Source organism: Stenella coeruleoalba (assembly GCF_951394435.1).
Source record: "Stenella coeruleoalba genome assembly, chromosome: 17".
Taxonomy (NCBI): Eukaryota; Metazoa; Chordata; class Mammalia; order Artiodactyla; family Delphinidae; genus Stenella; species Stenella coeruleoalba.
The window spans coordinates 62,951,301-62,964,460 of record NC_137163.1 but is presented as its reverse complement, the minus strand read 5'-3'; positions in this window follow the sequence as shown (position 1 = coordinate 62,964,460).

Here is a 13,160-nt window from a genome sequence, read left to right as displayed (position 1 = left end):
AATATTTAAAAAAAAAAGAAGAAGAGGAAAGAAATCATTTGGCAAATTAGAGTTATTTTCAGAGGGGAGGTGGTGAGGCCAGATTTATATTTTGAAATGACTGTTCTGAACAGATTTGATCAGGTCAGATCAGAAAAGAAAAATCAGAAAAGGAGGCTATTGCAAGGGCCTGACAGATGGAGGATGAGGGCTTGGACTAGGGAACGTAGAAAAAGGACTCTTGGGATATTTAGGAAGGGGAACAGACAGGACTGAGATTTGTTGCATATAGGGGACAAGGAAGGAGTTGAATGCAAGGTTTCTGATTTGAAAGTAAAGGAGTTGGTACAGACAGAAGAAATGAAAATAGAAGGGAAAGAAAAAATTATTCCATTTTGGACATATTTGAGGATTTAAAGTTTCCCATAGGTCATCTTTCATGCCTTTTAAAAATGAAACTTGTAAAATCTATCTCAAATGAATTCACTAGGAAATCCTGGGAACAGAGGCTCAGCTTATGTGGAGGGCCCTTTTTCTGTCAGTCTCTGTGGTGTTCAAGATGGCCTCTAGTCTCCAGACTCATAGCCAACCTACCAGCTCAGTAACCCCAGTGGATTATTCTAACAGCAAAGATCTGGGAGGGGGGTCCAATTGGCTTAGCTCTAATCAGCTTCATCTCTCAACCAAACGGTGATCTGACTGATCAGGCCTGGGCTGTAGCATGGGTGGGAGTGGAGCCAGCCCCACTCAAATCACATGAAATGAGACCTCCCATAAGAAAGAAGCTTCTTACACTAGAGTGAGGGGAGATAAGAGATGCAAGAGAGACAAAAAGTACAGATGTCCACTACTACATCTCAACTGGAATATATTCAGCAGACATTCTACACCACAGGCTTAAGCTGGGAGAGGATAGGGGGGAGCTTTCATTTAAGTGAAGTTTTGGATTATGATGTAATACTAGATGGCCTGAAATTTTTTTTTTTTTTTTCGGTACGCGGGCCTCTCACTGTCGTGGCCTCTCCCGTTGCGGAGCACAGGCTCCGGACGCGCAGGCTCAGCGGCCATGGCTCACGGGCCCGGCCACTCCGCGGCACGTGGGATCTTCCCGGACCGGGGCACGAACCCGCGTCCCCTGCATCGGCAGGCGGACTCTCAACCACTGCGCCACCAGGGGAGCCCGTGGCCTGAAATTTTTAATGACTGATAAGAAACTGTTCTTTTTTTTAAAGAAACTGTTCTTCTGACAGAGGGACTGCAGATATTCTGGAACCTTCCTGAGATTTCATCCAAGGCAAGGAAAACCCACGGAGCGGGTTTTAAAGGAAAATGGGCGACAGCACCACATGGAGTCCAGCTCATTCAGTAAAATGATTACATTTGAAACCATGAAAATAAAGAGATCACTCCAAGAGAGAGTTTAGGGGAGAAAAAAACCCATAATGCTGAGGTCAGTGGCTAAAGGAACACCAACATTTAAGAGAAATGTGGGCTAGAAGTCAAAAGGGTCTTGAGGAGGGAGTAAGTAATCAATAATGTAAATTCATTCAAGATTTGTAAAACAAACACACACAAACAAAAACTGAATTGGCAATGTGGAGTACGTCAATGCTCTTCATCAGATTACTTTTTGTTGTAGTGAACTGTGGAGCGAACTGGTAAGTGAAGATAAAGAGGCATCAAAGGCTTGGACTTCCCTGGTGGTGCAGTAGTTAAGAATCTGCCTGCCAACGCAGGGGACACGGGTTCGATCCCTGGTCCAGGAAGATCCCACATGCCGTGGAGCAACTAAGCCTGCGAGTTGCAACTACTGAGCGCTCGTGCCACAACTACTGAAGCCCACGCGCCTAGAGCCCGCACTCCGCAACAAAGAGAAGCCACTGCAATGAGAGGCCCGTGCACCGCAACAAAGAGTAGCCCCTGCTCACCGCAGCTAGGGAAAGCCAGTGTGCAGCAACGAAGACCCAACGCAGACAATAAATAAATAAATTTATATTTTTTTAAAAAAGAGACATCAAAGGCTTGGAGGAGATGAGAAAAAGGGAGATAAGACTGCACTAGTGACAAATGCAAGGTCAAGAGTAGGGAGAAGTTTTGTTTCTTGTTTGTTTTCAGAAAGTGATTTGAGCATTATCATAAGCTAAAAGGAGTCAGTAGAGGAGGATATTTGAAAATGTTAGGCATTTAAAGAGGGAAGGCTGTGTGGGTCACATACCTTTGGTTTGATGTGGAGAAAGATTCCTATTAGCTTCTTAAATCATAATACGCACAATGAAGACCCAATGCAGCCAAAAACACAGAGAGAGAATCAATGATAGAATTAGAAGATCACTGTTTTACAACCACCAATGTAGTAACTGATTCAGGCAAAGAGCATCAACGGACACAAATTCTATTAGGTGAAACATTGTTGCAAAGTATCAAAGTATCAACCCTCAGATTCCTTGTCAATTTTCACAAAGTATAATCACAAAGTATCAACCCTCAGATTCCTTGTCAATTTTAAAGGGGAAAGCTTATCTTTATTAATAGAGGAATCTGGCAGACAGTGTCTGAACCAAGTGATGAAACCAATGATGAGACAAACTAAAATTATGTGCCTCCTGGTGGGATTCGGTGGTAATATAGCATTATGCATTTAGTATTCTTTGACTAAAATTTTAACCTGAATCTAATCATGAAGGAACAATCAGTCAAATCCAGACTGTGAGACATTCTAGAACACAATTGGCCTGGGCTCTTCAAAAATGTCAGTGTGACCAAAAAAATAAAAAAGTAGAGGACGGCTCTGGAATTAAAGAAAAATAAAAAGACAAAACAATTAAAGGCAATAAATAATCTTCAATAAATGCTAGATTTAAAATTTATTAGAACAGTTTGGGAAATTTTACTGTTATCGAATCAGTGGAATTAACTTGTCCTCACTGTATTGTGTTATGTTGGGGAATAACCTAGTCCTTGGGAGAAATATGTTCAAGTATTTATGGGTGAAGTGTCAGGATTTCTGCAACTTTCAGAAAATTGCAAATTTCACACACACACGTATATGTATTCTATATAATGAGAGAGCTATAGACATATAGAGAAATATATAGATAATTTTTTTTTTGGGGCTGCGCCTCATGACATGCAGGATCTTAGTTCCACCACTAGGGATCAAAACCGTGCCCCCTACAGTGGAAGCGTGGAGTCTTAACCACTGGACTGCCAGGGAAGTCCCATATAGATAATTTTGATAGTTAACTTGATGTGTCAATTCAGCTAGGCTATAGTACCGAGTTATTTAATCAAACACTAATCAAGGTATTGCTGTGACAGTACAGTTGGCTCTCCATATCCGCAGATGTGAAACCTGCAGGTAGAGAGGGCCGACAGTATCCATATTGTGCTATTTTATTTTATTATTTTATTATTTTTGGCTGCGTTGGGTCTTTGCTGCTGTGAGTGGGCTTTCTCTAGTTGCGGTGATCGGGAGCTACTCTTCGTTGCGGTGCGTGGGCTTCTCATTGCGGTGGCTTCTCTTGTTGTGGAGCACGGGCTCTAGGCGCACAGGCTTCAGTAATTGCGGCATGTGAGCTCAGTAGTTGTAGCTCTCGGGCTCTAGAGCACAGGCTCTGTAGTTGTGGTGCACGGGCTTAGTTGCTCTGCAGCATGTGGGAACTTCCCAGACCAGGGATCGAACCCGTGTCCCCTGCAGGGACAGGTGGATTCTTAACCACTGTGCCACCAGGGAAGTCCCTGTACTATGCTATTTTATATAAGCAATTTGAGCATTGGAGGATTTTTGTATCCGCAGGGGCTTCTGGGTCATCTGGAGCCAATTTCCTGGGAAAAGGAGGGACAACTGTACTTTGTAGATGAGTACATCTAGAATTCAGTTGACTTTATTTTTTAAAAATATTTGTTTATTTATTTATGTAGGTTGCACCGGGTCTTAGTTGCGGCGCTCGGGATCTTCATTTCAGAATGCAGGATCTTTTAGTTGCAGCATTCAGGATCTAGTTCCCCGACCAGGGATCGAACCCAGGACCCCTGCATTGGGAGCAGCGTGGAGTCTTACCCACTGGACCACCAGGGAAGTCCCGCATGAGACAATTTCTTAAACTAAATCTTGTTTTATATATTTCTATCTATCTACCTATCTATAGAGAGAGGGAAGGAAGGAGAGAAAAAGAACTTTATATCTATATAGAGCTACAGATTGATAGAAAGATAGATATGGATATATCCTATTGGCTTTATTTCTCTGGAGAATCCTGACTGATAAAATAATAGATATAGATATAGATAAAGCAAATGTGGCAAATGTTAACAACTGCTAAATCTAGGTAAAGGGCATATGGATGTTTATTGTACTATTAACTTTTCTCAACATTTGAAAGTTTTTATCATAAAAATTGATGGAAAGATTAAAAGTGTGTTTTAATGAAAATTTTGAAAAGGTAATACAGCGCAATCAGCACAGAGACATAGCCTAATAAAAATACTGGAATTTAAACATAAAGAGTGGTGATCGTACAGCACAGGGAATACAGTCAATATTTTATAATAACTATAAATGCAGTATAATCTATAAAAATTTTGAATCACAGTGTTTCATGCCTGAAACTAAGATAATATTGTAAGTCAATTATACTTCAAAAAAAAGAAAAAAGAAAAACTGTAAATATTGCCTTAAAAAAATCAAGAAGAACAAATCAGTTTATCATCAGAATCCTCCACTTTGGTATTCGCAAACAGTGAATTAGTGTCTTAAAAATCCTTGGGGGGCTTCCCTGGTGGCGCAGTGGTTGAGAGTCAGCCTGCCGATGCAGGGGACGCGGGTTCGTGCCCCGGTCCGGGGGGATCCCACATGCCGCGGAGCGGCTGGGCCCGTGAGCCATGGCCGCTGAGCCTGCGCGTCCGGAGCCTGTGCTCCGCAACGGGAGAGGCCACGACAGTGAGAGGCCTGCGTACCGCAAAAAAAAAAAAAAAAACCTTGGGTAAGGGAAAATGTGGTCCTAAATTTTAGAATCATTTAAGCAAAAGCTCATGGAAGTGGGAGCTCAGTAGTTGTGGCTCACGGGCTTAGCTGCTCCACGGCATGTGGGATCTTCCCAGACCAGGGATTGGACCCGTGTCCCCTGCATTGGCAGGCAGATTCTCAACCACTGCGCCATCAGAGAAGCCCTGGTTATCTGTTTTAAATATAGCAGTGTGTACATGTCAATCCCAATCTCCCAATCTATCCCTCCCGCTCCCCGACCCTTTCCCCCTGGTAACTATAAGTTCATTCTCTAAGTCTGTGAGTCCGTTTTTTATTTTTTTTTAATTTGCCCTGCCTCGCAGTTTGTGGGATCTTTGTTCCCTGACCAGGGGTTGAACCCGGGCCCTCAGCAGTGAAAGTGCGGAGTCCTAACCCCTGACTGCTGGGAATTCCCGTTTCCGGTTTGTAAATAAGTTCATTTGTATCTTTTTTTTTTTTTTTAGATTCCGCACATAAGCAATATCATATGATATTTGTCTTTGTCTGACTTACTTCACTTAGTATGATAATCTCCAGGTCCATCCATGTTGCTACAAATGGCATTAATTTTATTCTCTTTAATGGCTGAATAATATTCCATTGTATATATGTACTACATCTTCTTTACCCATTCATCTATTGATGAATATTTAGGTTGCTTCCATGTTTTGGCTATCATAAACAGCGCTGCAATGAACATTGGGGTGCATGTATCCTTTCAATGTTTTTCTCTGGATATTTGCCCAGGAGTGGGATTACTGGATCATATGGTAGCGCTATTTTTACTTTCTTAAGGAACCTCCATATTGTTCTCCATAGTGGTTGTACCAATTTACATTCCCACAAAGAGTGTAGGAGGGTTCCCTTTTTCCATACCCTCTCCAGCATTTATTGTCTGTAGACTTTTTGATGATGGCCATTCTGACCGGTGTGAGGTGATATCTCATGGTAGTTTGATTTGCATTTATCTAACAATTAGCGATGTTGAGCATCTTTTCACGTACCTCTTTGCCATCTGTATGTCCTCTTTGGAGAAATGCCTACTTAGGTCTTCCGTGCATTTTTTAAAATTAATATTTATTAGAGTATAGTTGCTTCTACCTATTTTTTGATTGGGTTGTTTTTTTGATATTGAGCCACATGAGCTATTTGTAAATTTTGTAGATTAATCCCTTGTTGGTTGCATCATTTGCAAATATTTTCTCCCATTCTGTGGGTTGTCTTTCCGTCTTGTTTATTGGTTTCCTTTGCTGTGCAAAAGCTTTTCAGTTAATTAGGTCTCATTCATTTATTTGTTTTTATTGCTTTTCAGTTTAATTAGGTCTCATTCATTTATTTTTGTTTTTATTGCCATTACTCTAGGAGATGCATTGAAAAAGATATTGCTGTGATTTATGTCAAAGAGTGTTTGCTGCCTATGTTTTCCTCTAAGAATTTTACAGTACCCGGTCTTACATTTAGGTCTCTAATCCATTTTGAGTTTATTTTTGTGTATAGTGTTAAAGAATGTTCTAATTTCATTTTTTTATGTGTAGCTGTCCAGTTTTCCCAGAACTATATATATATATATATATATATATATATATATATATATATATATTGCCCGCTCCGCTCAGCATGCAGGATCTTAGTACCCCAACCAGGAATCGAACCCTCACCCCCTGCAGTGGAAGTGCGGAGTCTTAACCAGTGGACCACCAGGGGAGTCCCCTCCCAGCACCATTTATTGAAGAGGCTGTCTTTTCTCCATTATATAGTCTTGCCTCCTTTGTCGTAGATTAATTGAGCATCAGGTGCGTGGGTGAGAATATCTAAATAAATGCAATACAACACACCTCCACTAGAATGGCTAAAATAAAAATATCAATACTGAGTGTTGGTTGGTAAGAATGTGGAGTAACCGGAATTCTCATACACTGCTGGTGAAAGCATAAATTGGTACGACCACCTTAGGAAACCGTTAGCTGAAAACGTATAACACCAAGCATATGCATTCCCTATGAATCTGCAAATTGACTTCTGGCTTTTACACAAAATGTGTATATATGAGCCCTAAAAACCATGTACAAAAAAGTTCATAGCAGTATTTTTTGTAACAGCTCAAAACTGGAGACAACCGAAATGTCCATCAACAGTGGAATGGATAAATAAGCCTATACTGTGTTGCATGTCAATTATATCTCAGTAAAACTGGGAAAAATAAGCACTAGCCCCTCTTTTCTTGAAGAGGAGCAACTGTCTTGCCAATTACTGAATTAAAAAAAAATCTGGGCTTCCCTGGTGGCGCAGTGGTTGAGAGTCCGCCTGCCGATGCAGGGGACACGGGTTCGTGCCCTGGTCCGGGAAGATCCCACATGCCGCGGAGCGGCCGGGCCCGTGAGCCATGGCCGCTGAGCCTGCGCGTCCGGAGCCTGTGCTCGGCAACGGGAGAGGCCACAGCAGCGAGAGGCCCGCGTTCCGGAAAAAAAAAAAAAAAAATCTGAGTTCTCTAAATAATATCAGTTTCTTGTCTAGTTCTCTTGTGATCCCCTCAAGCGCTAATTATAAAGTTAAACCTCCAAAGGACCTAAATAAAATAGTGGTGGAAAAAGGAGATGGTGGGAAAAACAGAAAAGGAAAGTAGTTAACACATATAAATATACGCAGGGCATAGCAGGGAAGAATATAAAGGAAAGGTTGTAATTGTCATTTCTACAACGGGTAGTAAGGTCAAAGAAGGTTTTTATGATTTTCCTCTTCCATTACTGTTTCCTTTGCCTTCAGCCAGTAAACTTCCTGGCTGGAGTTTTTTACCCAGTAGCGTGACTTAAACTTTTATTCCTGAGGGATCTAAACTCGTGGTGATCTTGTCTTTATGGAGTTGGCAGTAATCTTCCATTAACTTTGATGCTGAATCCTGGGAGTCCCCAGGGATCCATTTGTATTCTTACTCTGAAACAACGGCAGGTGAGGTGAGAACTACCTCTCCCCAGAAGGTATCTCCAGGTATAAGGGAGTCCCTGCTTCTTACCAAAAGATGGTGGCAGATTGATTTAACTGTTGAGGAGGGTCATGAGGGGTTCAATATGATCCCTGTTCAGTTTTTTAGGTTACCACCCTTTTCTCAATCAGTATCTTCAATTTTACATGGTAGACATATAACCACCAGACACTAACTGAACTGACATTTTAATTCGGCTTATTGGATCAATCTTCAAGTTTGGTTTTACAATGATCAGAAAGCTATCTGTGGTTAAATAACAGAATACTAGAAATTTCCTAGAATTCTACCGTGCCTTGAAATCTGTGGGATTTGAGGTTGTCCTCTTTCTTTAAGCCATCCAGTACCATTAAAAGCAACCACTCCAGGGAATTCCCTGGTGGTCCAGTGTTTAGGATTCCATGCTACCACTGCAGGGGGCACGGGTTTGATCCCTGGTCAGAGAACTAAGATCCTGCAAGCCACACGCATGGCCAAAAAAATAAAAAAGAAAAGCAACCATTCCACTTCTCAGGCTATAAATTCACACCGTTAATTCTTTTTTGTTTTCTTTAATTGAAAACAGGGTTTAGTCATTTTAACTGATAATTGGAGTACAGGCTAGTGGTAAGATAAAATCAGAAACTGAGTTTAGTACATTTTGCTTTTGTTCAGAACAAAATATCAACTGATGAGTTTTTAATTTTTCCTGAAATTATTTCCATTAGATTTTTAAAAATTATTTATTAAATTTTTATTGGAGTGTAGTTGATTTACAATGTTGTGTTAGTTTCAGGTGTACAGCAAAGTGAATCAGTTATATACATATATCCACTCTTTTTCTTTTAGATTCTTTTCCCATATAGGGCCTTATAGAGTATTGAGTAGAGTTCCCTGTGCTATACAACAGCTTCTTATTAGTTATCTATTTTATATATAGTAGTGTGTATATGTCAGTCCCAATCTCTCAATTTATCCCTCTCCCCCTTATCCCCGGTAACCGTAAATTTGTTTTCTACATCCGTGACTCTACTTCTGTTTTGCAAATAAGTTCATTTTTACCCCTTTCTTTAAGATTCCACATATAAGCGATATCACATGATATTTGTCTTTCTGTGTCTGATTTACTTCACTCAGTATGACAATCCCTAGGTCTATCCATGTTGCTGCAAATGGCTTTATTTTGTTCTTTCTGTGGCTGAGTAATATTCCATTGTATTTATATACCACATCTTCTTTATCCATTCCTCTGCTGATGGACTTTTAGGTTGCTTCCATGTCCTTGCTATTGTTAATAGTGCTGCAATGAACATTGGGTGCATGCATCTTTTTTTTTTTTAATTTTTTTGGAGTACAGTTGCTTTACAATGTTGTGTTAGTTTCTACTGTACAGCAAAGTGAATCAGCTATACATGTATATATATATCCCCTCTTTTTTGGATTTCCTTCCCATTTAGGTCACCACAGAGCACTGAGTAGAGCTCCCTGTGCTATATGGTAGGTCCTCATTAGTTATCTATTTTATACATACTATCAATAGTGTATATATCTCAATCCCAAGCTCCCAATTCATCCCACCCCCACTTTTCCCCTTGGTATCCATACGTTTGTTCTCTATGTCTGTGTCTCTATTTCTCCTTTGTAAATAAGATCGTCTATACCAATTTTTTCAGATTCCACATATATGCATTAATATACGATATTTGTTTTTCTCTTTCTGACTTACTTCACTCTGTATGACAGTCTCTAGGTCCATCTGCATCTCTACAAATGACCCAATTTTGTTTCTTTTTATGGCTGAGTAATATTCCATTGTATATATGTACCACATCTTCTTTATCTATTCCTCTGCTGATGGATATTTAGGTGGCTTCCATATACTGGCTATTGTGAATAGTGCTGCAATGAACATTGGGGTACATGTACCTTTTTGAATTCTGGTTTTCTCTGGATATGTGCCCAGTAATGGGATTGCTGAGTCACATGGTAGATCTATTTTTAGTTTTTTATCCTTTTGTCATAGATTAGGTGACCATATGTGTGTGGGTTTATCTCTAGGCTTCCTATCCTATTCTATTGATCTATATTTCAGTTTTTGTGCCAGTACCATACTGTTTTGATTACTGTAGCTCTGTAGTATAGTCTGAAGTCAGGGAGTCTGATTCCTCCAGCTCCGTTTTTCTTTCTCAATATTGCTTTGGCTATTCTGGGGTCTTTTGTGTTTCACACCATTCATTCTTGATGTCTTCCATCTTATTCTTTCATAGGTGCATTGAAATCATCCAAAGCCCTGTCCTCAACAGGCAAGAAATAACTTGAATAGCTATTTAACTTTCCTGAGCTGTTTGATTTCAGATCCCCATTTATGAATATTGTGGAATTGCCACCACTTTGGGCCCTACCTGGGCAAAGCAATCACAGTTAGATTCCTCCATTTTCTGGAGGGTTTGCTGCCTGCAACCTACCCTTAATATCAATTTCTGTAGGAGTTATAATTCTCAACAGAAAGCCTAGGTAGAAAAGAGAAGGCAATTATTGGAAGGATGTGGAGGGTTCCTTGGTCATGTTCCTGTGCCCTGGCAGTCAGGAGGCAGGGAAGAAGTCTCTGTCTTTTTTTAAAATTTATTATTTATTTGGTTGTGCTGGGTCTTAGTTGCGACAGGTGGGCTTCTTAGTTGTGGCACATGGGCTCCTTAGTTGTGGCATGCAAACTCTTAGTTGTGGCATGCATGTGGTATCTAGTTCCCTGACCAGGGATCGAACCTGGGCTCCCTGCATTGCGAGCACAGAGTCTTAGCCACTGCGCCTCCAGGGAAGTCCCCAAGAAGTCTCTTGATTTCTGTAGCAGGGTGTGGGGATGCCCCCTTCACCTGAATTTAGATAATGGTATTTCCCAAACCCAGGATGGGGATTTCTATGCTGTGCAGCCAAAAGAAAAGAAAAGAAAAGATTCTACAAATGTCCACTACATTTTCTACTTCTCTCTTTTAGATTTAAGAATCTTTCAGTTGAGACTTTTGGGATTTTCCTGTGAGATTCTATATTGCCTGCAGATATTTTTGTCTCCTCTTTTCCAGTATTTATACCTATATAAAAAAAATTTACAGCAATGTCTGGATATTTCCAAGAAATGCTAAATAGTGTATTGATAGCAAGTATTCTCATGGTTTTTTTTTTTTATTTTGAGGTATAGTTGACATGTAACATTATATTATTTTCAGGTGTAAAACAGAATGATTTGATATTTGTGTATATTGCAACATGATCACCACAATAAGTCTAGTTAACATCTGTCACTATATACAGAAAAATCTTTTTTCTTCCGATGAGACGTTTTAAGATTAACTCTCTTAGCAACTTTCAAATGTGTAATATAATATTACTAACTACAGTCACCATGCTGTACATACATCCCCATGACTTATTTTATAATTGGAAGTTTGTATCTTTGTCTAGTCTTTTGAGGTACGCAGGCCTCTCACTGTTGTGGCCTCTCCCGTTGCGCAGGCTCAGCGGCCATGGCTCATAGGCCCAGCCGCTCCGCGGCTTGTGGGATCTTCCCGTACCCGGGCACGAACCCGTGTCCCCTGCATTGGCAGGCGGAACTCCCAACCACTGCGCCACCAGGGAAACCCCGTAAGTTTGTATCTTTTGACCTTCTTCACCCATTTTGCTCACCCATCACCCCCCACCTCTAGCAACCACCAATCTGCTTTCTGTATCTGTGAGCTTGGGTTTTTGTTTTCACATACAGGTGAGATTGTATGGTATTTGTCTTTCTCTGACTTACGTAAGTTAGCGTAATGCTCTCAAGGTCAATCCATATTGTTGCAAATGGCAAGATTTTCTTCTTTTTAAAGGCTGAATAATATTCCATTGTATTTATATACCACAATTTCTTTATCCATTCATTCTTTGGTGGACATAGGTTGTTTTCATATCTTGGCTATTGTAAATAATGCTGCAATGAACAGGGGGGTGGTGCATATATCTTTTTGAGTTAGTGTTTTTGGTTTTGTTTTTGGATAAATACCCAGAAGTGGAATTGCTGGATCATACAGTAGTGGTATTTTTCATTTTTGAAGAACCTCCATACTGTTTTCCATAGTGGCTGCATCATTTTACATTCCCAACAGTGCATGAGGGTTCTCTTTTCTCCACATCCTCACCCACACTTGTTAAGTGGTCCTCATTTTCAATGAGAGCCCCTTTGATAAATGTTTTTTGTTAAGTATGATAACTTTAGCTTAATGTTGCTTTAAAATAATAAATGAAACATTCTACTCGTAGTGTATTAGTTTAAAATTAGGAGTGGAAATGATATTTTGCCAAATTATTTTTAAACCTCTATTGAAACGATCCTACATTTTTTTCAGTAAATTTGTATCAATAAAATTTCTTACCTTAAACAATCCTTGTTTACTTAGAATAAAGCTCATTTAGTTATGGTGTAGTATACATTGACTACAGTCTGGATTTGATTTGCTAGTATTTTATTTAGGATTGTTGTCTCTATATACCTGTGGTATAGGCCTATAGGATTTTCTTTTTTTAAGTCTGTTATCTCAGAATTTGATATCAGTATTATACTAACTTTGTAACAGGAATTTAGAAATTTGCTATCTTTGTGAATCATGCTCCGTGAAGATTAAAAAAAATAGTCTTACGTTTCTTTGGGAGAAATATCTTGACAACTACTTCACTTTCCTTTCATGGTTATTGATGTATTCAGATTTTGTCTTGGTTTAATTTTCATAATTTCTATTTTCCTAGAAAATCACTCAATCACAATTTAAAAATTTGGTATAAATAATAATCTCTTATAATTTAAGAGCTTTTCTCTGTTTTGGGGTATTAACTTTCTCATAACAAATGTTGAGTATTATTTTCTATCTCATCCATATATTTTTGCTTCCTCATTTTTCTCTTGATATGTCCCATGTTTTTCTACTGCTCTGAACCAGCTCTTCTATTTATAAATGTCCTAATTTACTAATTCCTATTTTCTAATTGTTTTTGCTATTTTTGTTAATTCTTTCATCCTGATTTTGTTGGCATTAGTTTCAAACATTTTGAATTTAATGCTTAGTTTGTTTTCTCATTCTCTCATATATAATAAAGGCTATGAATCTGCTTAGGATGGATAGCTGCACCTCATAAAATGTTACTCTATCCTTTCTTTAAAGAGTAGTCTTCAATCATAACTTTCTTCTCTGT